Source organism: Triticum aestivum, chromosome 7A (assembly GCF_018294505.1).
Source record: "Triticum aestivum cultivar Chinese Spring chromosome 7A, IWGSC CS RefSeq v2.1, whole genome shotgun sequence".
Lineage (NCBI taxonomy): Eukaryota > Viridiplantae > Streptophyta > Magnoliopsida > Poales > Poaceae > Triticum > Triticum aestivum.
Genome location: NC_057812.1, coordinates 385,028 through 412,924, shown reverse-complemented (window position 1 = coordinate 412,924; position 27,897 = coordinate 385,028).

The following is a 27,897-nucleotide window of genomic DNA, read 5'->3' as shown; positions in this document are numbered from 1 at the left end:
CAGCCCAAAACAAGAACAGAGGATATTCACGTGATATGGGAGTCAAAACCTTTGGGAGAATATATAATGAATTTTTACCGACCAAAATACGTATCATGCAAGAAAACGGAGTCCGGAAGGCACACGAGGTGCTCACGAGGTAGGGAGGCACGCCCTCCACCCTCGTGGGGCCCTCGTGTCCTTCCCGGACTGCTACTTATTTTTCTATTTTTCTAAATACTCCAAAACGGAGAAATATTGCCTTAAAAACTGTTTTGGAGTCGGTTTACTTACCGTATCACATACCTATTCCTTTTCGGAGTCTGAAACGTTCTGGAAAGTGTCTCTTATGTATTCCTCTGGGGTCACGGTTTCAATAATATTGGTTTCAATATTTATGGGATTACCTGAGATATAATGTTTAATTATTTGACCGTTAACCACCTTCGGATTTGTGCCTTCGAAGTTGTTGATTTTTATGGCACCGGAACGATAGACCTCCTCGATAACGTAGGGGCCTTCCCATTTAGAGATAAGTTTTCCTGCAAAAAATCTTAAACGAGAGTTGTATAGCAATACATAATCACCTACATTAAACTCACACTTTTGTATCCTTTTGTCATGCCATCTTTTAACTTTTTCTTTAAACAACTTGGCATTTTCATAAGCTTGGGTTCTCCATTCATCAAGTGAGCTAATATCAAATAACCTCTTCTCACCGGCAAGTTTGAAATCATAATTGAGCTCTTTAATAGCCCAATATGCCTTATGTTCTAGTTCGAGAGGTAAGTGACATGCTTTTCCATATACCATTTTATACGGAGACATACCCATAGGATTTTTATATGCAGTTCTATAGGCCCATAATGCATCATCAAGTTTCTTGGACCAATTCTTTCTAGACCTATTAACCGTCTTTTGCAAAATTAATTTGAGCTCTCTATTACTCAATTCTACTTGACCACTAGACTGTGGGTGATAAAGAGATGCAATTCTATGATTAACGTCATACTTAGCAAGCATTTTACGGAAAGCACCATGAATAAAGTGTGAACCACCATCAGTCATTAAATATCTAGGGACTCCAAACCTCAGAAAAATAACTTCCTTAAGCATTTTAATAGAAGTGTTATGATCAGCACTACTAGTTGGAATAGCTTCTACCCACTTAGTAACGTAATCAACAGCAACTAGAATATGTGTATATCCATTAGAGGCAGGAAAAGGTCCCATATAATCAAAGCCCCAAACATCAAATGGTTCAATAACGAGTGAATAATTCATAGGCATTTCGTGATGTCTACTAATATTACCAATTCTTTGACATTCATCACAAGATAAGACAAACTTACGGGCACCCTTGAAGAGAGTAGGCCAATAAAAACTGGATTGCAATACCTTATGTGCAGTTCTATCTCCAGTGTGGTGTCTTCCATAGGCTTCGGAGTGGCACTTGCGTAGGATCTGTTCCTGTTCATGCTCAGGTACACAACGTCTAATAACACCATCTACTCCTTCTTTATAAAGATGTGGGTCATCCCAAAAGTAATGGCTCAAATCATACAACTGAAATTACATTGAAAGAATAGGTGATCTCTATCCTCCTTGGTGTGCGTTGGACAAAGTACACAATGGTTTGATTCAGAAACATTCTAGTGCCTTCTCTCCAGCATATCCTGAGTGTTCAACCGATCCATAATCAACATCCAAGCAAAGAACTTGATCCTCATAGTGCAGCAGCTAGCCCACACCCAGGACAAGAGTGGGTTGGGCACAATGTGTTTATGCAAGAAGGAATAGTATTTCTTGGCAGAATATCCCTTGCCGTCCTCTTTCCATACCCATCACTACTGGAATCAGCTACTTTTCCATCTGCCAGCTCTTTGCCGTCTGCTACCCGAAAGCAGACGGCAAAGAACTGGTTGATGGCAAAGAAAGCCTTTGCCATCAGCCAGTTCTTTGCCGTCCGCTAGCTGACGGTAAAGATTCTTTGCCGTCGGCTAGCAGACGGTAAAGATTCTTTGCCGTCGGCTAGCAGACGGCAAAGAGGGAGGGGCCCCACTGACGAGCTGTTTAAAAAAAACTTAACGGGCCCCCCTCTTTGCCGTCTGCAAGCAGACGGCAAAGAGCAAATAAGCGGACGGCAAAGGGGGACGGACGGCAAAGATTTAACATATCTAACGGCGCGCCCCCCACCCCTCCCCTCTCTCTCTCTGTTTCTCTCCCCTGCTCCCACACGCGCGCCGCCGCCACCACCACTCGCCGCCGCCGCGCCCCGGCCCCCCCGCGCCCCACCGCCCCGGGCCCGACGCCGCCGCCCCGCCCCCCCTCCTCCATCGGCCCCCCGCCTCGTCGCCACTGCCGCCGCCCCGCCCCCCTCCTCCATCGGGCCCCCGTCTCAGCGCCGCCGCGCCCCGGCCCCCCGCCCTCCCGTGCCCCACCGCCCTGGGCCCGGCGCCGCCGCCCCAGGCCGCCCCGCCCCCTCCTCCATCGGCCCAGGTGAGCTCTACCTCTCCTCTGTTTTCCTTTTTTTCTATTTTTTTAGTTTTAGGTTTATGTTTAGTTTAGATTTAGTTTTAGGTTTAGTTTTAGGTTTAGGTTTAGTCTTAGTTTAGTTTTAGGTTTAGATTTAGTTTTTTCCTTTTTTTCTTTTTTTAGTTTTAGGTTTATGTTTAGATTAGATTTAGGTTTAGTTTTAGGTTTAGTTCAGTTTTAGGAAAGAAAAAGAAGAAGAAGAAAAAAACAGGAGAGGAGGAGAAGAAGAAGAGGAAAAAGGAAAGGAGGAAGAAGAAGAGGAGGAGGAGAAGAAAAAAGAAGAAGAGGAAGAAGAAGAAGAAAAACCAGGAGAGGAGGAGAAGAAGAAGAGGAGGAGGAGAAGAAAAAAGAAGAAGAGGAAGAAGAAGAAGAAAAAATCAGGAGAGGAGGAGAAGAAGAAGAAGAGGAAAAAGGAAAGGAGGAGGAGGAGGAAGAAGAAGAAGAAGAAGAAGAAGAAGAAGAAGAAGAAGAAGAAGAAGGAAAAAAGGAAGAAAAGGAAGAAAAGGAAGAAGAGGAAGAAGAAGAAAAGGAAAAAAGACCCCGACCCGGCACCCCGACACGACACCCTGACACGACACCCCGACCCCGACACCCCGACCCGACCCGACCCCGACCCCGACCCCGACCCGACCCCGACCCCGACACCCCGACCCCGACCGACCCGACACCCCGACCCCCGAGCCTGACCCGACACCCCGAACCCGAGCCTGACCCGACACCCTGACCCCGACACCACACCCCGACCCCGAAACAACACCCCGACACCGACACGGCACTACCCCGACATCGACACGACACCCCGACCCCCCGACCCCGAAACAGCACCCCGACTCCAACACGGCACCCCGACACCGACAGGACACCCCGACCACCGACACCTCCCGAAAAGGTGTTCTTTGGCCTTCCAGAGGCCGACGGGGTCATATATTTGTGAATTATTAGTTAGGTCATATATTTTTCGATTTTGTTATGAAAAACATCATATATAATTGTGTTGATCGTGTAGTTTTAAATGTGCAGTTGTTTCATCGCTGCGAGGTTTGGTGTTCGACGACCTCGCCGTGCGTTTGACGAGCTCTGCCCCTTCGTTCGTGGGTGAGCACAAATGACAAGTCCTCCTCCCCCATTAATTATTTGATCTATTCCGATGAAACTTGATAGCTAGCTATATATGTGTCTTGAATCATCAGTATGCGTAACCAATATGTGTCTCCCGTTCGAAAGCGTCATAGTTATAAATATGCATGCATTTGCATATTTATAACCTTGATTCTTTCGAATTGTCCAACGCTATCCATGGACAGCCCGAGTATGTGTAGATTGGGTTCGTTTTCCCATATGCTTTGCTCCGGATCCGACGCATATATTTCGTCAGTGCCTCCCCTGTTGTTCTCCGGGTACACATCCTCTCTGTTTATTGCAGAGACGTGTATCAGGAGAACAGCGGGGAGGTGCTGCCGAAATTTTGCGTCGGATCCGGAGCATAGCATGGGAAAATGAACCCAATCTACACATACACGGGTGGGATTAGGACCTATCATTACCTATTAGAGTGTAGGTTGCATGGACGTAATAAAATTGACAAAGTAGATCAACTAATGAATATATACATGGTGAATTACATATATAATTGTTGTGTGTCCAGTAGCTCTGAAAGTCAAGATGAGTGACCGTGCTTGGATGTATACCGGTCACACTGGTCAGAACAAATGGAGCGCTGAATGGTTCACAAAAACTAAGGGGTTTGTGCAAGCCGCATTTGCAAATGGCCAAAAGAAAACCTGGTGCCCCTGTTTCCGGTGCGGCAATTGGGAAAAGAAGACAGAGGCTGAAATGGGCAAACACCTGCAGAAGAGTGGTTTTACGCCCGATTATACGGTGTGGACATTTCATGGTGAGTCTGCCCAACGTGACCGAGCTGAGGTGGATCGTCGTCGCACCGACGAGCATGGTACCGGGATGGAAAACATGGTGCAAGGCTATGATGATGCTCGGGATTCGGACGAGGAGATGGAGGAATCTGCAAAGGCCTTCAATGAAATGTTGGAGTCTTCGAAACGTCCGCTCCACGAGCACACTGAGCTTTGTCAGTTGGATGCCATCTCACAAGTAATGGCTCTGAAGGCTCAGTTCAACTTGGGCAGAGAATGCTATGACGCAATTATGACAGTATTTGGACGCTTTCTACCCAAAGGCCATGTAATGCCTGCAAACCTGTACCAGTCGGACAAAATCCTCCGTGCACTGAAGATGCCCTATGAGAAGATACATGCCTGTGAGAAAGGATGTGCCTTATTTAGGCTTGACTATGCGGACTTGAACTATTGTCCCATTTGCAAGTCTTCCAGGTATATTGTGGTAGACAACGGTATGGGTGAGAAGACACAGACCAAAATCCCCGTTAGTGTTCTTCGGTATATGCCAATCGTACCAAGACTTCAACGTCTTTTCATGGTCGAAGAGACGGCCAGACAGATGACATGGCACAAAACAGGCAAAAGAACCGAACTAGATGCAGATGGGAATCTGATGATGGTACACACATCGGATGGTGTTGCGTGGAAAAAGTTTGATGAATTACATGCTGACAAAGCGGCAGATCCGAGGCATCCTCGAGTCGGCATCAGCACGGATGGGTTCAGTGTGTTTGGTATGACGGCAGCCCAATACAGTTGTTGGCCCGTATTTGTCTTTCCACTCAATCTCCCCCCCCGGACAGATTATGCAAAGAAAGAACATTTTCCTGACGTTGATAATTCCAGGACCCAACTATCCGGGCAAAAATATGAATGTGTACATGCAGCCGCTTAAGGACGAATTGCAAGAAGCCTGGGATAATGGGTTCAAGACATACGACGCCTTTAGCAAACGGAACTTCATAATGCGTGTCTGGTACATGTACTCGACGCATGACTTGCCGGCGTATGCGCTATTCGTTGGCTGGTGTGTGCATGGAAGGTTCCCGTGCCCCACATGCAAGGGAGCTCTTGAGTTTCGTTGGCTTCAGGCCGGTCGCAAGTTTTCTTGCTTCGACATGCATAGACAGTTCCTGGATCCTCGCCATAAGTTCAGGAAAGACAAGAAGAACTTCATCAGGGGTAGAGTTGTCAAAAACTCTGCACCACCTGCATTGACAGGCCAACAGACCCTGGATCAGTTAAACGCTCTCGAGCCAGATCCACAACGTCCAGGGTACTTCAAGGGGTATAATACTAAGCACGCGTGGACTCACAAAACATGCTTATGGGATCTGCCTTACTTCAAAGACCTCCTTTGCCCACACAACATCGACGTGATGCACACTGAGAAGAATATCGCCGAGGCACTTTTTGGTACATTGTTCGGCATAGATGGGAAGTCAAAGGATAATACTAAGGCTAGAGTCGATCTGGAGGCGCTATGTGATAGGCCGTTACAAAACATGAAAGAACCGAAAGGAAAGCAGAACTGGACGAAGCCAAAGGCATGGTTCAATCTTGGAAGGCCAGCTATGAGGGAAATTCTCTTGTGGGTGCAACAGCAGTTGATGTTCCCCGATGGGTATGCAGCGAATCTAAAGAGGGGAGCGAATCTTGATAAACTGAAGATATTTGGTCTCAAGAGTCATGATTGGCACATATGGATTGAGCGGGTAATGCCGGTGATGTTGCGTGGCTTCATCCCTGAGGATGAATGGCTAGTACTGGCAGAACTCAGCTATTTCTTCCGTGTTCTTTGTGCGAAAGAACTATCGCCTGGCGTGCTAGAAGAAATGGAAGAGTTGGCGCCGGAGTTGATCTGCAAGTTAGAGAAGATCTTTCCACCGGGCTTCTTTAATCCAATGCAGCATTTGATTTTGCATCTCCCGACCGAGGCAAGATTGGGGGGGCCCGTGCAAAATCGTTGGTGCTACCCAACTGAGAGGATGCAGAAGACGCTTCGAGAAAAATGTAAAAATAAACGTAGAATTGAAGCATCGATGGCTGAGGCATTCATCACAGAGGAGGCGGCAAACTTCGTAACAGCGCACTACGAAGCCAAAAATCGTCATTTGCATAATCCGAAGCCTCGGTACAATGCTGACGAGCCTAAAAAGGGTGGATCCAACCTCAGCCTATTCAAAGGGAATCTCGCACCAGCTAGTGTTTCACATCCAGTATCTTTGGATAACGAAGAATGGCGGACCATTTCGTTGTATATCTTCAACAACCTGATAGAAGTGCGGCCGTACATCGAGTAAGTTCTCGGTACATTGTTTCGCAACTTCTATTTCCTTTGAACTACTCTTATTCCTGGATATGTCATACAGTCGATACGTCGCCATATTCTCGTATGGAGCGGAGATCCAAAAGGATTCCGTCGAAGAGTATGAGCTTCTCGCAAAGCAAGGAGGTGGCTATCCCGGTTTCATCTCTTGGTTCAAACAAACGGTAATTTCTATTAGACAATTTCATTTCATTCGCTAATTTGTGCATAATGCAACAATCCTTTCATATTAAACTTGTAGGCTAATTCAGAGTCTATGGACGCCGAATTGAGACAAGTCGCTAATGGTTTTGACTATAAGGTCCGTTCATTTGACAAGTACGACATCAACGGGTATCGCTTTCGTACCTATGGCAAAGAGCTATCTATGGCCGACCGAAAGTCTACAAATTGTTGTGTATCTGCTATCGGCGAAGGAGGTACCGAGTATTATGGGAGAGTTGAAGCAATTTATGAACTTCTGTTCTATGGTGAAAACCCACCGAATGTCGTAGTCTTCAAATGTTATTGGTTTCAGCCGAAGGAGACTAGAAGGACTCATGAACATATAGGGCTAGTTGAAATCAACCAAAGCACTCATTTAGATGTTCCTGATGTCTATATTATGGCTCAACAGGCGACCCAAGTATTCTATCTACCGTGGGCCTGCCAAACTAATCCAAATCTGAAAGGTTGGGATGTCGTTTATGAAGTGCCGCCACGTGCTAGACTTTCTCCCCCAAAGGAAGAGGATTATGAACCTCACATTAACCCAGACACATATGAAGGAGAATTCTTCCAAGAGACACGTCTTTCCAAAAAGCGTTTCAAGAACCGCTATACTTCACCCCAAAACATTGAAGTAGACAGCGACAATGAATCCGACATCACCCCAGAGGAGGAACAAGAAGAGCCGGAACAAGAAGAGGTTACTGCTGCGGATGACCTGTCAATGCTTGACCGATTACGTCAAGGTGGCCTTGCACATGTTGATGCCAATGAACCCTATGAGCCCATCATTGATTATAGTGATGATGATGATTATGCATTTATTGATGATACTGATCGAGATTATTAGTAGTGTCAGGTATTCAATTTTTTTATGTTGTACTTGATGATGATACACTTAAGTGATATACATATTATTATTCATGTCGGTACTTTTTTTATGTTGTACTAATTTCGTTTATTCTTTGTCATGGCAGGTGTTGAAAGATGGTGGGTGCTGGTCGGGAGCGCGCCGAGGCCCCTTCTTCGTCGGCGTGTGGTGCGAGGTCTTCCATTCCACACGCACCTCTCTGCCGAGCGTTGCTGGACAGTATGGCGACACCGCCGGGCCCTTCTTCGTCGACCGCGGTGCCCAGCAGGGGACGAGGTAAGAAGAAGAGAGGAGCTGGAGCACGTGGTCGCGGGAGAGGACGTACGGTGACTGCTAGGGCGCCTTCCTCGCCGCCACCCCCAGCTGTTTCACCCGAGCACGTGACTGCTAGGGTGGACTCGTCTGAGGAGGAGGCTGCACGGACTCCGGTCCACGAGTCTTCGGCCCACGAGCCTCGGGGCGACGTGCCTTTGGCCCATGAGACCCGGAGGAGCACATGTCTGGATGGGGTACCTGGCCGGGTCAGCCTGAGCATGGCGGGGAGCCGAGTGGCCATGCTGATGATGGCGGGGAGCCGACTGATGAGGAGGGGGAGGAGGGGGCAACGTCTACCAGCGTGGTGCTACACGTCTCCCGTCCGTGCCGGTGACCCGCGAGCAGAGGTGGTTGATTTTCCCTGATGGGGAGAGGTACGTAAGTGCATTTAATATTTTTGTACCTTCTGCATTCACGTTTCTTCAAATAACTAATGCGTTGGCCTTGTCATGCTGCAGGGGTTGGGACCACCATCATAGTGTCCGCCGGCCCAACTCCGTCCTTGGAGTTCTTTGCCGGCAAAACTTCCCGGGGTTTGTCACGTTGCCTGGTGAGGGTCGGCTTCCAGAGCTTGGATTGAGCTGGGAGCACTACGTGGCTGCCCCGGCCCCGCCGGATGAGATTATCGACGGTGTCGTGTGCGACACGAGGGCAGACATGGTGATCAGAAAGTTCTGGGTAATTTCTCCTTTACACATTTAAAAATCTTCAACTAGCTAGTTATTAATTGTACTAATCAATATTGTCTCATTTGATTGCAGACATTCTACAGGTGTGAGGAGGGATACGAGGAGGACGCGGCACATGTTATCGAGAACGTCTGCAAGCGCCTACTCCAGAACTTACGGCACGAGGCTCGGGTGCAGGCTGTTCGAGACTACTACGCCTTGCGTGGTATCAAGAAGACCAAGCCGGCGTGCCGCGATAAGTTCCTGAGTAAGGAGCAGTACATGAAGGTAATTCTTAAGGCCTTCTCTACTTAAGTTCCTTCATTTAGTAATTCTTAGCCGTAGCGCTCAAGTTTCTATTTGCTAACTTAGGCGCCTCCGAGATGGTGTGCGGATCGGATGGATTGTTGGGAGGTGTTGGTCGATGAGTGGTGCTCAAAACAATGGCTAGCCCTCCACAACGAGGCCAAGGACAAACGTGCCCAAATGGAAGGTGTGCCACACCATCAAGGCAGCTCCAACTTATATCAGTTCGGGCGCAACTGGGTATGTGGTTTGCTTCATGATTCATGCAATTCATTCATCATGCTAGCTTGAGCCCTTTAATTACTAATTTTCATTGTTTCTCTCTTTCAGGCACGCTACAATAAGGCGGATAAGGTGCCAGAGGTGTACGACCTGTATGCCATGGCCCACACTGCCTCTTTCAAGAAAGTCAAGGCTTTCTCTCAGTCTGACCTCGATGATGCAAACAACTTCACCAACATCTCCTCCCACAACAAGCTCGTGAGATATAGAGATGAGGGGAAGGCGAGGAAAGGGGAGGACTTTAACCCGAGCCAGGGTCCCATTGATCCAGAGCTGGTGATGATATCTGGTGGCGGGAGGTCCCATGGCTCCATAGCCATTGGAGATGGACTTATCCGTTGTCCTAGCACTCTCCCGGAGATCAAGGCGCGCCAGTCGAGCTCCGCTCCTGAGATAAGGCCTCGTGAACGGCCAGTGCAACTCGCCATCAAGGTTAGTGATACGTACTCAGTTATCTTTCTCCATTAATTACATTGTGTGCGCTTCCATCAATGATTACAAATGGTCATGTGAGTGGTGTTGCAGGCTGCTATACAGAGTGAGAGAGATAGAACGGAGAAACTTCTGGCGGAGGCGGCGGAGAGGCAGCGGGAGTTGGAGGAGAGGACGACAAAGATGATGGAGGAGGAGAGGGCACGGAATGACATGCAGGCAAGGGCCATGTACGAGCTCCTTGTGGTAAGTTTCTTCTGCAGATTAGCCAAAACATTCATGTAGTGTTTGTCTCATTACTAACTAGTATGACTGAGTCGTCAAAACCAAATGTGCAGTCTGTGTGCGAGAAGACAGGTCAGACCGCTCCGCCGATGCCAGTGATTGCTCCTGGGACCACGGTGAGTTTTATTTGAATGGACATTACTTGCTAGTCTTAACATTTGAGTGTCATCATGCTAACAAGACATTGGAAATGATCTTTGGTGCAGCGTAACTCCAGACAAGCATCGCACGATCCTTCTCCATCTACCGACACGAGCCACCCCGCTCCTACACCTCCTGGATCTTGGTAAGTTTATCTAGTGTTTTGCTTAACACATGCATAAAGACCTAGACTTAGCTTTATTTCCTCCAATGCTTACCATAATGACCTAGACTTAGCTTCTTCTCCTCCAAAATGACTTAATAAGCTTACTGACCTCCAAAACCATCCATTTTACCTAAGTTAGCTCTAAAACGATCTGTACTTAGCTTACTTATGTCAAAAATTGCATAATTAGCTTAGTTAGCTCATAGACGATCCATTTTACCTAAGTTAGCTCTAAAATGACCCATTTTACCTAGGTTAGCTTATAAATGATCCAGTTCATCCAAGTTAGCTCAAAAATGACCCATTTTACCTAGATTAGCTCCTAAATGATCCATTTTACCTACGTTAGCTTTAAAATGACCCATTTCACCTAGGTTAACTCCAAAATGACCCATCTTACCTAGGTTATCTCATAAACGATCCATTTCAACTAATTTAGCTCATAAACGATCCATTTCACCAAGTTAGCTAAAAAACGATCCATTTCACCTAAATTAGCTCTTAAATGATCCATTTCACCTAAGTTAGCTCAAAAAGATCCATTTCAACTAAATTAGCTCATGAATGATCCATTTCACCTAAGTTAGCTCAAAAACGATCCATTTCAACTAAGTTAGCTCATAAATGATCCATTTCACCTAAGTTAGCTAAAAACGATCCATTTCACCTTAGTTACCTAAAAAATGATCCATTTGACCTTAGTTAGCTCATAAACGACCCATTTCAACTAAGTTAGCTCATAAATGATCCATTTCACCTTAGCTAGCTCATAAACGACCCATTTCAACTTAGTTAGCTCATATATGATCCATTTCACGTAAGTTAGCTCATAAATGACATACTCTTCTTGTTCTAGTCTTCTTCTTGTTCTACTCTTCTTGTTCTAGTCTTCTTCTTGTTCTACTCTTCTTCTTGTTCTAACTTTCTTATTTTTCATTTTGCAGATTTCATTCACTTGACGAAAGCTTGCATAGATGGAGTGCTCCTTATCCCTTTCTCTGTTTCTTTTGTATCGTTGAACTATGCATGTATCGTTGGATGAAACTATTGTAATATATATGGTTGGATGCCTCTATGTTGAACTTGTTATGTATGATGGAACTATGCATGTAATATATATGGTTGGATGATGAAGTTATGTGGTGGATATCTTATATGTTTGCTCTGTAATGGCCTTTTGAAATATATCTATATATGTCATATATATTTGTGATGAAAATTGTTGGATTTAATAAAAAACAGATAAAAGAGCCAACATGGCAGGCTCTTTGCCGTCTGCCACCGACGGCAACGGGCTCTTTGCCGTCTGCCGCGGACGGCAAAGAAGACACGTGGCATCCAGCTGTGCTTCCTGGGAGCTGACCCATTTGGTCAGTTTGCCTACAGTGGCAGACGGCAAAGACTTTGCCATCAGTGGCGAACAGCAAAGAACCTGCCATGTAGTGACGTGTAGATGACATCATACGGCGGACGGCAAAGACACTAGAAATTTTGCCGTCAGCGGCGGACGGCAAAGGCCTGCCGTTAGCCACTTAACGGACTGACAGCGCAATTATTGCCGTCCGCCGCAGACGGCAAAGGGCCTTTGCCGTCAGCCGCCAGGAAGCAGACAACAAAGTAGCTGTTTACCGTAGCCTACTTTGCCGGAGCCTTTTGCCGTCCACCGTTCATGCCTTTGCCGTCCGCCGTGGCAGACGGCAAAATAGCTGATTCCTGTAGTGCATGTGTCATTGAGCTGAGGATTATGGTCAGAAAGCAAAAGAAGGTTTTGCAAAGATCGCAGCTCTCCAAAAGCTCTCTCAGAAAGGGGTAAATGGAATAAAGAGGTGAGCTCAGTCGATTCAAAAACCTCCGGAGCAGAGATAAGGGGATCAATAGCAAACGAAAAAAGCCTAGCAAACCTTTGCTCAAGAGGAATATTAGTGTCCCCCAATGTCCAAGAATCAGACCAAAAGAGGACAGTGTCACCCTTATTAACATGCACTGCATTGACCATCCTGAATTTATCCATTAACTTGCATATATCCCTCCACCAGAAAGAACCACAAATGATGGTGGCATGAGGAACCCTACCATGGTAGTAAGTATTCCAGATGAGTTGAACCCAGGGCACATCAACTTTATTGTAGAATTTGCTAGCATGTTTAAGGAGCAGAGCCTCATTCTGCAACTTCAGATTCAAAATACCCAAGCCACCTTTGTTCTCTGGTCTACAAACCAAACCCCAAGCTGCTAGTGACTGACCAGAATCGTGACCATACTTCCTCCAAAGACACTGCCTCTGAATTCTCTCTAGCCGCTTTAAAATACCAGGAGGCAAGTCCAGACTACACAGGAAGAAAATTGGCACAGAAGAAAGGGCAGATATCAGGTACTGCAGTCTTCCTCCATGAGCAAGGAAAGAGGAGCTAACAGAGAGCTTCCTTTCCATACTATCAACCAGAGGCATTAAGTCCAAGATCTTGGGTTTTGTAATTCCCACAGGAAGGCCAAGATAAGTAAAAGGTAGGGTGCCAACCACACAACCAAAAACACCAGCAAGTCTAGCAATCTCCACTGAATCCACATTAATAGAAGTAGGGATGACTTGTGATAGTTAACATGCAATCCAGCGGACTTAGAAAAAAGGAAGAGCATTTTCTTCAATGAGAGCAACTGAGATTCCTCAGCAGGCATAATAATGAGGGTGTCATCAGCATACTGGATAATTGGATATTCCTTATCATGGAAAGGAATAGGAAGCTGAAGAAGACCTTTATGGTGCATATCATTGACTATTGATTGCAACAGATCTGCAGCAATGGCAAACAGAAGTGGGGAAAGAGGGTCACCCTGCCTAACCCCCTTTTGCAAGCAAATTGTTTTCCAGGAACTCCATTCAGCAGGACAGAAGAGGTTCCAGAAGCCAGAAACTGTTTAACCCAGGAAATCCACTTATCATTAAAACCCTTGTGCCTCAAAATTTGGAAAATGGCCTCATGTTCAATAGAGTCAAAAGCTTTCTCAAAATCCAGCTTGAGGATGACAATAGGCTTCTTTGACTGATGGCACTGGTGCAAATATTCCAAGGTCCAAGCAACACAGTCCTGAATGGTTCTGGACTTGATAAAACCATATTGGTTTTTATGCAAACATCTTATGATATCTAGCTGCAGCCTGTTAGCAGCCATCTTAGAAAGGAATTTCACCCCCATACCAGAAAGAGAGATAGGCCTAAAATCATTAACAGACTAAGGAGATCTCTTCTTAGGGACCAGGGTGATATAAGAATAATTGATGTTCTCCAGATTTACAGACCCCTCATAAAAAGCAGAAGCCAACTCACAGAAATCCTTACTAATTATAGGCCAACACTTTTTAAAAAAGAGTCCATTAAAGCCATCTGGCCCAGGAGACTTATCAATGGGCATGCTCTTAACAGTATTATCCATCTCCTCCTTGGAGAACATCTTAATGAGGGAGTCAAGGCCCCAAACTCTGTGTAAAATTGAGGAAAGATCAAAAGACATTTCAATACCATGACTAGTTCCCATCCTATTTTTGAAGTTTTGCCAGAGAGCAACAGCCATTTGCTCATGATCAGACACAATTGTACCATCATCCAACCGCAGAGAAGCAATGGAGTTATGCCTAAATCTTTCAGAAGCCATAGCATGAAAGAATTTAGTGTTCTCCTCTTCCACTTTAATAGATCTTATAGTGCACCTCTTCTTCCAATACAGAAATTGAAGGTGCAGCAGATGCTCCAAGTGCAACTTGACCAGATTATGAAAGTTGAACTCATGTCTATAAAGTGGCCTCAATTCCTCCAAGCAATCCAAAATGAGAACCACCCTATTACATTTAGCAATTAATATTTTCATTTTGGAAACATTCATGTGCCAACTCTTAAGATCCCTCCTCAAGGTTTTAAATTTGTCAGCAATCTTGCCCGAGATGTTGGTTTTGCTGGAAGCAGTAGCCCATGAAGCAGACAAATAGTCCATAAAACCCTGCAGCTCCACCCAGTAATTTTCAAAATGAAAGATATTACAGTTAGGGATGGAAGTGTTGATGGCCACCACACAAGGCACATGATCTGAAGCAGTCCTGGCCAGGGGCAACACCTGGGTGGAGGGGTAACAAGAGATCCAGTTTGAGGAAGTGAAAAACCAATCGAGCTGCTCTAGTAGAGGATTATCCTGCATATTGGACCAAGTGAAAGATCTCCCCTTAATAGGTAACTCAAGCAAGCCAAGGTGCCCAATAATCTCATTAAAAATGAAGATATCATTAGCATCGCCACCAGGGAGATTTCTGTTCTCAGTGGATCTAATAAAATTAAAGTCTCCCAAAACAAGCCAATTTTCAGAGTCAGGGATGGAGAGATTATATAGCCAGTCCACAAAATCATCCCTGGCCTGGCCACGACATGGCCCATAAACATTAACCAACGTCCATTGCTCATTGTTGTGTTTGGAAGTAAAGTGCACAACAACGCCAAACTGCTTGACCTCAATTAATCTCCCTGTAAGGACAGAGGAGTTCCACAACACAACAATGCCGCCCGAAGCCCCAACAGAAGGGCTATAAACAAAAGAATCAAAACGACGAGGGCAAAATTTTCTGACGGTTCTGGAGTCAATACACTCCATTTTCGTTTCCCGCAGACAGATAACAGAAGCCTGACTTTCATCCACCTTGTTACGAACAGCATGCTGACGGTCATCAGAATTTAGGCCCCGAACATTCCAACACATAACACGCCAACTTCTAGTAGACCGAATATCCATGGAACATAGCGTTTACAACTTTAACAGCATGCCCACATAGCAGGCAGCACAAAGAGCATTTCAGACATGCAGCAAAGCCAAACAACAGAAGTTTGCAAAGACAATGAAAGCATACAGGTCCCAGAGACAAAGTATTTAGATAAATCCTACGATAACTAGTCCAGTTATGGGTCGACCACACCCCGCTTGCACAGCCCGAGCTATTCATGAGAAGATTTGTCCTTGGCAGAAGAAGGATCCGCCATAAGCGCATCCACAGTGAGCTTTTCAGCAAAGATCCCCAGTTCCGCTCCAATTTGCTGAATATGACAAAGAGGTGTTGGAGGTGGCACTGAGGGCATGCTATGGGCAGAATCATCATCGATCAGAGGCATGGAACGGGGCTTCTTCTTCTTAGGTTCAGTCATAGGCAAGGCTTGAAGCACAGGCTTGAAACCATCCCGTCTTGCAGAGCTACGGGTGCAGCGGCGCAGTTCAGAGTCCACGACTGGAGGACGACCACGCTTGGAGGCCTTCTTCTTCTTCATAGAAGGAGCAGAAAAAGAGAACTGCTCATCAGGGGCAGTCGCAAACTGCAGGCCTGGGTCGTGCTCCAACTCCATCTGGCTGTCAGGAAACAGAGCCCGAGCAAGTCCCCTGGAAGGTGGGAGAGTAGACAAAGGGGCGACCATGCTAGCCGAATCATCAGTGGTAAAATCTGACACCCAATGGACCTTCTCTAAAGCCAGGGACCACGATCTCTTGGAAAGGAGCAGTGACCCAAAAGAAGACTGTAGGACTGGCTTTGGAACCTGAAGAGAAGAGCAGCGCCCCAAAAGAGTATCGAAAGTACGCCTCCAGGCCATCTCAGGAGGCAAAGGCGGGCCATAAACAACATGAACTCGTCCAACAACAAGATCTTGCTGTGGAAACACAGGTGGCTGGTACGGCACTATAGCCAATGCATCAGGATCAACGGGTGGCTCACCTAACTGAATGACATTTTCATCCACTTCCATAGCAGGCTGAATACCAATCTGAAGACCACCCTCAACGAGAACTGGTTCCACTGGTGCAACGTCAGGCTGGGCAGCCAAAGCAACATTTCCATTATCAACAGGAACTTGCACAACTACAGCTGGAGGATCTTGCACAATCGCCACATCATGTAAGGGAGGATCAGCCTGAACTTGACTATCCGACTAGCCAATAGAGCCCGAGAAATCCTGCTGGTTAATGACCATAGACTCCTAATCAGGAACGGGCTCAACTTGCACTGCATCCTCCTGGGCATCCTGCTCATTGTCATGCCAGCCCCAGCCACCGCCCTGATTATGCATGGGAGGCGGGGGAGGCGGCATGTCGTTCCACCCAAGAGCTGGATAAGGCGGAAGAGCAAAGAGATTATCTTCATGTATTAAGTGACCAGGCAGGGGGTGAGGATTGCCGTCAATAGGCATGGGATCTTCATCTTGCGGCATTCGCTCAGCAAAATTAGCTCCTAGGATGTAACACGGCGCTGTCCAAGAAACTTTAGCACCACCCCAGGCAGCATAATCAGAAAACACCACGTCCCTAGGAACCAGGATATCCTCAGGGAAGGAGGCAAACACAATAGATCTGACAAGATATGGATCGTCACTAATCCAATGGTGGAACTTTCCAAAGGTATTAACAGCAGCCCTGAGATTCTCAGTATTACGGAGATCCAGGGGGACACCTAAGAACATCAGACATCCATCACGAAAACCTTGAACCCCACGAAAACCCTCGCCATGGTCATGCTTCATAAAACGAACAAATCTATCCTGACCAAGATCTTGAGGAGGTAGTTGAATCAAAGCAAAACGCTCGCCAGCATCTCTGACCTCAAACAAACCCACTCCAGAAATCCATGGCTGAGCAGAACGAACATGAAAACCCATGTGGTTGATAAGCTCAACCACCTGCTCACGTACCTGACCCATCTGATGCAAAGGTGGAGCCGGCATAATCTCAGCAATCATGAAGCTCTCATGCGAACGAACAACGGGCGATGGGGGCGTAACGAAAGTCCGAGGAACGTGATGAACACCTCCGTCAATGATGTGATGGCCCACCGGCACATAACGCTGCGGATCCAGGGCGAAGTTGGCCATGGGCGGTGGCGAGGAAGGGAGCGGTGGCGTCGGAGGAGGCGGAGCAGATGGGGTGTGCGAAGCACAAGACTGCGGGCTGGTTAATGGTGATGTGATAGGACTAGCCTGCAGAGATGGCGGCAGCACGTGCTTCCCGACGCAAGGAGAGACCGGTCTATCCGAGATAGCGGGACGCTTCCGTTTCCAACATAAACCTTTTTCAATCGCAATAAACTCACAGTCTTTTCTTGAATGAGCAGGATCTCCACATGCCAAACATCCAATGGTGGAGGGGCAGCTGACAGAAGGTGGCCCCCCAAAGAGCAACGAGAACACGTAAGCACTTGGTCCACCATGTCATTGACCATGGTCTCGAAAGCGTCCAGAGCCTCCTACGTGGACGGGATCACCAACGTGGAAGGGCTAAAAGGCCCAACTGGAGAAGAAGGAGAAGAACTGGGCTCCACAGAAATTGGGCCGCCACTCAACGGAGAAAAACTTGGCCTGGGAAGACAGGTGGGCGAAGGTCCAGTGACAACCGAGTCCGAAGAACCCAACATGGCGGAGGGGCCCATCATGGCATCATTCGAAACATTAGCAATCCCGCCCGAAGAACGCGCCGGTGATGGAGCTAGTGGTTCCGGGGAAAGCGATCGGATAGGAGCGACCGTACCAAAGGTGATCGATGGCGAGGCAACCGTCCACTGAAGCTCCACCGGCGGCGGGGGGTGAATGACAACTCGTTCCTTGGGGGGAAGATTATAACCAGACAAAGATGCTAACTCAAGACAATTTTGAGTAGCCGGATAGCGATACCCTTTGCACACATCATAATTCTGGAACGTGGCGAAAGATAGCCTTTTACGAGTAGAATTAGCAGATTTGATCACAGACTTGACAGGGGGCTTATGCATAGCCAACATACCAAGAGTAGCACGCCGCTTAGAGGGACTAACAAGAATCCACTCAGCATCACACTCCTTCTTCCAGATCAAAAACTCACGCCACCAATTTGGCCCACCATTACCCCAGAGATGAAAATAACATTTAAACTGAGGACAAGCATAAGAGCATGAATCAAAAATATGAAAACCAATCTCCTTGCAAGACACCACAAATGAGAAAACCTTATCCTTGATATATGTCACCATAAGATCAATTGCTGAACCCCCTAGAGCTGCCTCAAGTGCCGCAGCCACAGAATCTTCATCAAGCGGGAAATCATGCCAACTGAAAGAGACCACCAGGACAAAAGGACGGGATCCCTCCAAAGTATGGATCGAAAGACCAGAAGATCTAAAAACCTTATCGGCAAAAGCCACACCACGAGAAAAATCCAGATCCAGAGTAGCACCACCATCTGAACCCATAAAGAATGGGATCCAAAGAGAGAGGAGGGAAATCCAAATCCAATGCACGGAGAAGATCCAAAAGTTACCGGAGGAACGGGGAGATCACCGGAGAGAGTCGCCGGAGGGTGGGTGGGTGGGAGCGCCATTGTCTACCCACTTCGTGTTGTATTTCTTTGAGCATTGTATAGAGTTTTACTAGCATAATGGATAACATTTAATTTCTTATCAACTCTTTGCCCTAGAACAACACCTACAACATAATTACTAGCATCACACATAATTTCAAAGGGTAAATTCCAATCAGGTGGCTGAACAATAGGTGCAGAGATCAATGCTTTCTTAAGTATTTCAAATGCTTCTACACAATCATCATGAAAGACAAATGGTATATCTTTTTGTAATAAATTAGTCAGAGGCCGAGAAACTTTTGAGAAGTCCTTAATGAACCTCCTATAAAATCCGGCATGACCAAGGAAACTTCTTATACCTTTGATGTCCTTGGGACATGGCATCTTTTCAATAGCATCAACCTTGGCTTTATCAACTTCAATAGCTCTTTCAGAAACTTTATGCCCCAAGACAATACCTTCATTAACCATAAAGTGGCACTTTTCCCAATTCAAGATAAGATTAGTTTCTTCACATCTCTGCAAACCTTGATCAAGATTGCTCAAGCAATCATCAAAAGAGGATCCATAGATGGAAAAATCGTCCATGAAAACCTCACAAATCTTTTCACAAAAGTCAGAGAATATAGCCATCATGCATCTTTGAAAGGTAGCAGGTGCATTACAAAAACCAAAAGGCATACGTCTATAAGCAAAAGTACCAAAAGGGCATGTAAAAGTAGTCTTTGATTGATCTTTAGCCGACACAGGTATTTGAGAGAAACCAGAATAACTATCTAGGAAGCAATAATGTGTATGTTTGCGTAATCTTTCTAGCATTTTATCTATAAAAGGTAAGGGGTAATGATCTTTCTTAGTAGCCTTATTTAATTTGCGGAAATCAATTACCATCCTATAGCCTGTAATAATTCTTTGTGGAATCAATTCATCTTTATCATTAGGAACAACAATAATACCTCCCTTCTTAGGGATACAATGGACAGGACTTACCCACTGACTATCAACAACATGATAAGTTATACCTGCCTCCAGAAGCTTTAGTATTTCTTTTCTTACCACTTCTTTCATTTTAGGATTCAAACGTCTTTGAGGATCACAAACCGGTTTGGCGTCCACCTCCAAATTTATTTTATGTTGACATAGAGTGGGACTAATTCCCTTAAGATCATCAAGAGTATATCCAATAGCAGCACGGTGCTTCTTCAAAGTTTTCAATAATCTTTCTTCTTCATGCTCTGAAAGGTTAGCACTAATAATAACAGGATATATCTTCTTTTCATCAAGATAAGCATATTTAAGATTATCGGGCAACGGTTTAAGCTCAAACACGGGATCACCCTTGGGTAGAGGAGGATCCCCTAGGATTTCAACAGGAAAATTGTGTTTCAGAATAGGTTCCTATTTAAAGAATATTTCATCTATTTCCCTTCTTTCATTCATAAACATATCGTTTTCATGGTCTAGCAAATAATGTTCTAAAGGATCACTAGGAGATACGACAATAGAAGCAAGACCAATAATTTCATCCTTACTAGGCAATTATTCTTCACGGTGTTGTTTACTAAATTTAGAGAAATTAAACTCATGAACCATATCATCCAAGCCAATAGTAACAACATTCTTTTCGCAATCTATCCTAGCATTAACAGTGTTCAAGAAGGGTCTACCAAATATAATGGGACAGAAGCTATCTTGTGGGGAACTGAGAACAATAAAATCAGCAGGATATTTAGTTTTCCCACACAAGACTTCAACATCTCTAACAATTCCCATTGCTGAAATAGTATCCCTATTGGCAAGTTTAATTGTGACATCAATATCTTCTAACTCAGCAGGTGCAATTTCATGCTTAAATTCTTTATACAAGTCATAAGGTATAACACTAGCACTAGCACCCATATCACATAAGCCATGATAACAATGATCTCCTATTTTAACAGAAATAACAGGCATGCGTACCACAGGTCTATGTTTATCTTTAGCACAAGGTTTAGCAATTCTAGCAGTTTCACCGCAGAACTGAATAACATGCCCATCAATATTATTAGACAAGAGATCGTTAACAATAGCAATATTAGGTTCTACTTTAACTTGCTCAGGAGGTGTATAAGTTCTAATATTGCTTTTACGAACCACAGTTGAAGCTTTAGCATGATCCTTTATTCTAACAGGGAAAGGTGGTTTCTCAACATAAGAAGTAGGAACAATAGGATCATTATAAGTGACAGTCTTTTCTTCAACTTCAATTGGTGCAGCTACTTTTACTTCTATGGGAGGATGATATTTAAACCACTTCTCCTTAGGTAGATCAACATAAGTAGCAAAAGATTCACAGAAAGAAGCTACTATCTCAGAGTCAAGCCCATATTTAGTGCTAAACTTACAGAAAATATCGGTATCCATAAAAGATTTAACACAATCAAACTTACGTGTCATACCTGATTCCTTACCTTTGTCGAGATCCCAATCTTCAGAGTTGCGTTTAATTCTATCCAATAAATCCCATTTAAATCCAATAGTCTTCATCATAAAAGAGCCAGCACAAGAAGTATCGACCATGCTGCGATTATTTTCAGAAAGCCGAGCATAATTTTTTTGAATAATTGTTTCTCTTGGGAGCTCATGATTGGGGCATGAATATAACATTGATTTAAGCCTCCCCCAAGCTTGAGCGATGCTTTCTCCTTCACGAGGCCAAAAATTATATATATAATTGCGATCACAATGAACAAGATGCATAGGGTAATACTTTTGATGAAATTCCAATTTCAATCTTCTATAGTTCCATGATCTCGTATCATCACATAGCCTATACCATGTCAATGCGTCTCACTTCAAAGATAAAGGGAAGACCTTATTCTTAGCAACATCATCGGGTATACGTGCAAGCTTAAGTAATCCACAAACTTCATCCACATATATTAAGTGGTCATCAGGATGCTTTGTTCCATCTCCTGCAAAAGGATTAGCTAGCAGTTTTTCTATCATACCCGAAGGAAATTCAAAAGGAATTTCATTTTCAATAGGTTCAGTAGGTTGAGGAGCAACTCTTTGCTCTACTGGTCTGGGTGAAGATACCCCGAAAAAGCCCCTCAGAGGATTACTTTCCATAGTAACAAGTGACAGTAAATTTCAGCACACTATATAAATTTTTCCTTACCAAATTCCACCTACCAAAGGCGCTTCACTCCCCGGCAACAGCGCCAGAAAAGAGTCTCGATGACCCACAAGTATAGGGGATCTATTGTAGTCCTTTCGATAAGTAAGAGTGTCGAACCCAACGAGGAGCAGAAGGAAATGATAAGCGGTTTTCAGCAAGGTATTCTCCGCAAGTACTGAAATAAGTGGTAACCGATAGTTTTGTGATAAGATAATTTGTAACGAGCAACAAGTAACAAAAGTAAATAAAGTGCAGCAAGGTGGCCCAATCCTTTTTGTAGCAAAGGACAAGCCTGGACAAACTCTTATAATAGGAAAAGCGCTCCCGAGGACACATGGGAATATCGTCAAGCTAGTTTTCATCACGTTCATATGATTCGCGTTCGGTACTTTGATAATTTGATATGTGGGTGGACCGGTGCTTGGGTGCTGTTCTTACTTGAGCAAGCATCCCACTTATGATTAACCTCTATTGCAAGCATCCGCAACTACACCAAAAGTATTAAGGTAAACTTAACCATAGCATGAAACATATGGATCCAAATCAGCCCCTTACGAAGCAACACATAAACTAGGTTTTAAGCTTCTGTCACTCTAGCAACCCATCATCTACTTATTACTTCCCAATGCCTTCCTCTTGGCCCAAATAATGGTGAAGTGTTATGTAGTCAACGTTCACATAACACCACTAGAGGCTAGACAACATACATCTCATCAAAATATCGAACGAATACCAAATTCACATGACTACTAATAGCAAGACTTCTCCCGTGTCCTCAGGAACAAATGTAACTACTCACAAAGCATATTCATGTTCATAATCAGAGGGGTAATAATATGCATAAAAGATCTGAACATATGATCTTCCACCAAATAAACCAACTAGCATCAACTACAAGGAGTAATCAACACTACTAGCAACCTACTAGCACCAATCCCGGACTTGGAGACAAGAATTGGATACAAGAGATGAACTAGGGTTTTGAGAGGAGATGGTGCTGGTGAAGATGTTGATGGAGATTGCCCTCACCTGATGAGAGGAGCGTTGGTCATGACGATGGCGATGATTTCCCCCTCCCAGAGGGAAGTGTCCCCGGCAGAACAGCTCTGCCGGAGCCCTAGATTGGTTCCACCAAGGTTCCGCCTCGTGGCAGCGGAGTCTCGTCCCGAAAGGTTGCCTCCTATTTTTTTCTCGATGAAAGACTTCATATAGAAGAAGATGGGCGTCGGAGAGCCACCAGGGGGCCCACGAGGTAGGGGGCGCTCCCTAGGGAGGGGGGGCCTCCCTCGTGGATAGGGTGTGGCCCCACTAGTCTTCATCTTTGGCGAGGATTTTTATTATTTATTATAAGATATTCTGTGGAGTTTCAAGACTTTTGGAGTTGTGCAGAATAGGTCTCTAATATTTGCTCCTTTTCCAGCCCAGAATTGTAGCTGCCGGCATTCTCCCTCCTTATGTAAACCTTGTAAAATAAGAGAGAATGGCCATAAGTATTGTGATATAATGTGAAGTAACAAACCATAATGCAATAAATATCGATATAAAAGCATGATGCAAAATGGACGTATCAATATTCTACGAAGATCTTTATCGGTCAGACCGCATAACAACATATGTTGTTCCCTTTGTCATCGGTATGTTACTTGCCCGAGATTCGATCGTCGGTATCTCAATACCTAGTTCAATCTCGTTACCGGCAAGTCTCTTTACTCGTTCCGTAATACATCATGCCGCAACTAACTCATTAGTTGCAATGCTTTCAAGGCTTATAGTGATGTGCATTACCGACTGGGCCCAGAGATACCTCTCCGACAATCGGAGTGACAAATCCTAATCTTGAAATACGCCAACCCAACAAGTACCTTTGGAGACACCTGTAGAGCACCTTTATAATCACCCAGTTACGTTGTGACGTTTGGTAGCACACAAAGCTTTCCTCCGGTAAACGGGAGTTGCATAATCTCATAGTCATAGGAACATGTATAAGTCACGAAGAAAGCAATAGCAGAATACTAAACGATCGAGTGCTAAGATAACGGAATGGGTCAAGTCAATCACATCATTCTCCTAATGATGTGATCCCGTTAATCAAATGACAACTCATGTCAATGGCTAGGAAACATAACCATCTTTGATCAACGAGCTAGTCAAGTAGAGGCATACTAGTGACACTCTGTTTGTCTATGTATTCACACAAGTATTATGTTTCCGGTTAATACAATTCTAGCATGAATAATAAACATTTATCATGAAATAAGGAAATAAATAATAACTTTATTATTGCCTCTAGGGCATATTTCCTTCAGTAATAAGTAGCATATTTGGGAGATCATTACATAAGCATGATGATAGTACTAATAAGTAGCATATTACATGATACTGCCCAATGGCTCATTCATCTAAGATGGAATTGATAGCATTCAACTTCACCTTGGTCTGCTCCACAACCTTTTCAAGCTCATTAGTGTGGGCATGTAACTTCCTCTTCTCTTCAGCAAGCGTCAACTTCATGTTCCTAATGACACTGACTTGAGCACAACCATGTTCTTAACCATGTCATACTTCTCCTGTAGCTTGCTCTCATCAGGTTTCCTTTCTATCTGGGCCCTCAGCTCCTAGGCATCCAAAAGGGCATTGAAATCTTCAACCAACCTCTCATAACTGGCTTGTAGCTTGATCTTCTCCTGTGTCACATTGTCACTACAAGAAATATGTCAACTTGTGACCATCATTATTGGTCGCTAAATGGTCATTATTTTTCATTTGCGACCTTTTTGTGACCAAAAACAGATGGTCAAAAGCCATCCGTCTTTAATGGAAATTAACGACATTTTGCGTGATATGGTCATTGAAGGCAACGACCAAAACAAAAGGTCGTTGATCCTACGACCTTCTGTTTTGGTCGCTAGTTGTCTGCCTAGGCCACATCGGATCCAACTTGGCTAGCTGACATGGCAAAATCGCGACCAAATGAAAAGGTCGTTGATAAGAATCAGCCCGGTCCGATTTGGTGTCTATATGGACCAAGCCCATTAATTTAGCCCATATATATTTTTTCCTGTCAATTTTCGCTAGCTACATGGGCCTAGCCCATCAATTCGGCCTTTTTATTTTCTGGGCCATGGCCTTTTTGTACCAACACAGTTTTAGTTTTCTTTTTTATAAAATGGGTCCACTAGTCAAACGGGTCCCACTTGTCAGGTTCTGATAAGTGGGTCCCAGCTATTAGGCTCAGATTCTTCATATTTCAATTTGATAGTAAAAGAAATAACCATTATTTAAATTTCCAAGCGGAAAAAACACATAATACTTCTAATAACAATAGCTAGATTCAGTACAAGCTCTACAAATGACAAGTAATACAAGCTGTAACATATACAGTACTTTACAGGCTTTACAAGCTGATACAAGCTCTACAAGTATGGGAATCATAGTTACAAGCTCTAGAAGTGTTTTCTTCTTCAGCATGGAGCTCCTTGATAGCGATCAAATGCCAGACTCACTGGACAACCATAGTCAGGACTGGGCTAACTCACTGGTCGCCCTGTTACATGAATCAGCCGGGAAGAATTAGAAAAACCGGAGCCAATATATTATGAACATTCCATTCAAAAAAAAGGAGTAAAGAGCAATTCTTTATAGAATGATAAACATATTTCAGCTAGTACCGTGCTTTTTGTTGACGAGCTAGTTAAAATGAGGTATTCATACAAGACAACAAACACAATAAGAATATGCATGGCACGAGTGCAGGTCCTGCAACTTCAATTCAACACATTGTGCCTAAACAACAATATCATTCTAGTACGACGGCCATCCATTCAACACGCAAGATCTAACATTTACTAGTCCGAGCTCACAAACTATCATCACAAATGCAGGAGAGAATAAAGGGAACCGAGAGAGATACCTGTCGATGATAGCGTCGACGATGATCTGGATTGAGTTAGCATCTGTGCGGAGGTGGATGATTGCCATGGTGTGCTTAGTGATGCACACGGACATGATCTTCTTGCCACTGTTGCATCCGTGTGCTCGATGATGGGGGTACCAATGCATCCAAGTAGAACAAAATCACCATCATTAAACCACAGCTTCAAGTACAAGCTAAGTATATATCAAGTGGCAGCAAAAACAAGTTGAGGAAAACACTGAAAATTGTTGCTGATATTAAATCTTCATTGTCCAGTTTTACTTCCATTTCTCTTGTTCATGTAAGTCATAGTGCTAATAAGGTGGCTCATATGTTCGCTAGATCAAGTGAACTTGTTGTCCGCTCTATCTACTGGCAGTGTATCCCCTGGTTGTATCCAAGATATTGTAAACAGTAAACTGCCACACGAATGAAAGAGACAGGTTTATTACTGCTAAAAATACTTAACGGCCACAACGAATTATTATCAAAGGAATGGCAACGAATCTAAGGGTTTATTTTGGCAAAATATCCAAGGTTGAGAAATGCAAAAATGCAAAAGCGCCGATCTACTGTAGTTGTTTAACCATCACCACACTAACTTACATGTGTTCAAGAGAGCCGTTCGATCCAAAGAATTGAAGACAGATAAAAGAAAGAGAAATGTTTCATTCTGTTCAGAAGCATAGTCCAAGCTATAGCTGAGTTCTAATGAAATGCATAGGTCCAGCCGATCACAACAGCAACTACTTTAGCCATTGGCTGGAGAAATGCTCATCCTTTTTATTCTTTGTAAATGAAATTTTGAGTTAAGCAATAGCACTATTTACTTACTACACATGTACCACCAGAATTACCAAACAAGATCATAAAAAACCCAGAAGAACAAAGAGGAGACTAAAAAAATTGCTCGAACAAACTTGTTATTTAACGCGGTTTTGAAAGTGTAAGTTGGCAACAGACAAACACTCACTCACTCAGACACTACAGGTGCTTGTTTCATCACGTTACAAAGGAGCAGCACAAACCACAACTTTTCTCGACACACACACATACACACAGGACCAGTAGATCAACACGGACCAGTAGTCTCCAATATAATAATGTTGAAGGTTTCAATTTCATGAGTGGATACTATAATTGACATGAACAAGGTATTCCGACACGCAACAAGGGAGAATTATGATAGTCGGGGCGAAAAACTGATAGTCAGAAAGGAAAAAAAATGCAATGTGAGAAGTTTCACAGCACTAAGTCCACAGTTCAGTTAAGTTTATGCAAATTCTATCACAAGGCCATTCTTTCATCAAAATAGAGTACAATAAAGCAATGTCATGGTCATCCTCAAAATTTGCTAAAATCAAGTGGAAACAATTTGTACAGAAACATGCCATGATCAAACTGAATAAGTCAAGTTAAATAGCTCGCACTAGTCTCTACCACCGCTCGAATCTTGCATTAATCTTCACCAGACCCCTATCTCAATATAATACATTGCCATGCAGCCACAAAAGGCAAGCTAGTTGTATCCATTGGCACTTTAGCACATAATAGACAAATAGACAGCCAATTAAAATAGCAAAGAGGGGAGACAACAGCAATACAGCACACTGGAAGACAGTGGTGCAGAAATTAAATCACTAATTGACAATGTAGCATGAAAATTGCAGAGCAATTATTCATACGAATTGAAGTGTCACATGTGGTGGTCCTGGAGGAGATGGGATCCGACGATTCTTCTATCGGTCCTGCGGAATACCCACACACAATCTGTACCAACTCGACAAGCAATGCCACTCGTTAGACTTAACCATCATACCACAATTCTTTAGTAGAGATGAAATTTCCGCATCCCTGGAGACCAATCGATTCGTATCCCCAAAATCCAACTAGCAATAGCAGCAGGGAATTTATTTTCCAACTAAATGTGCTCATAACAAATCCGCACTAACCACCAAAATCACAAGGATTAAACTTAAGGGCGAAGAACATGTGAAGAAATCGACCTGAATCGGGGAGAGGTTGTTGTTGACGAACTGCTGCA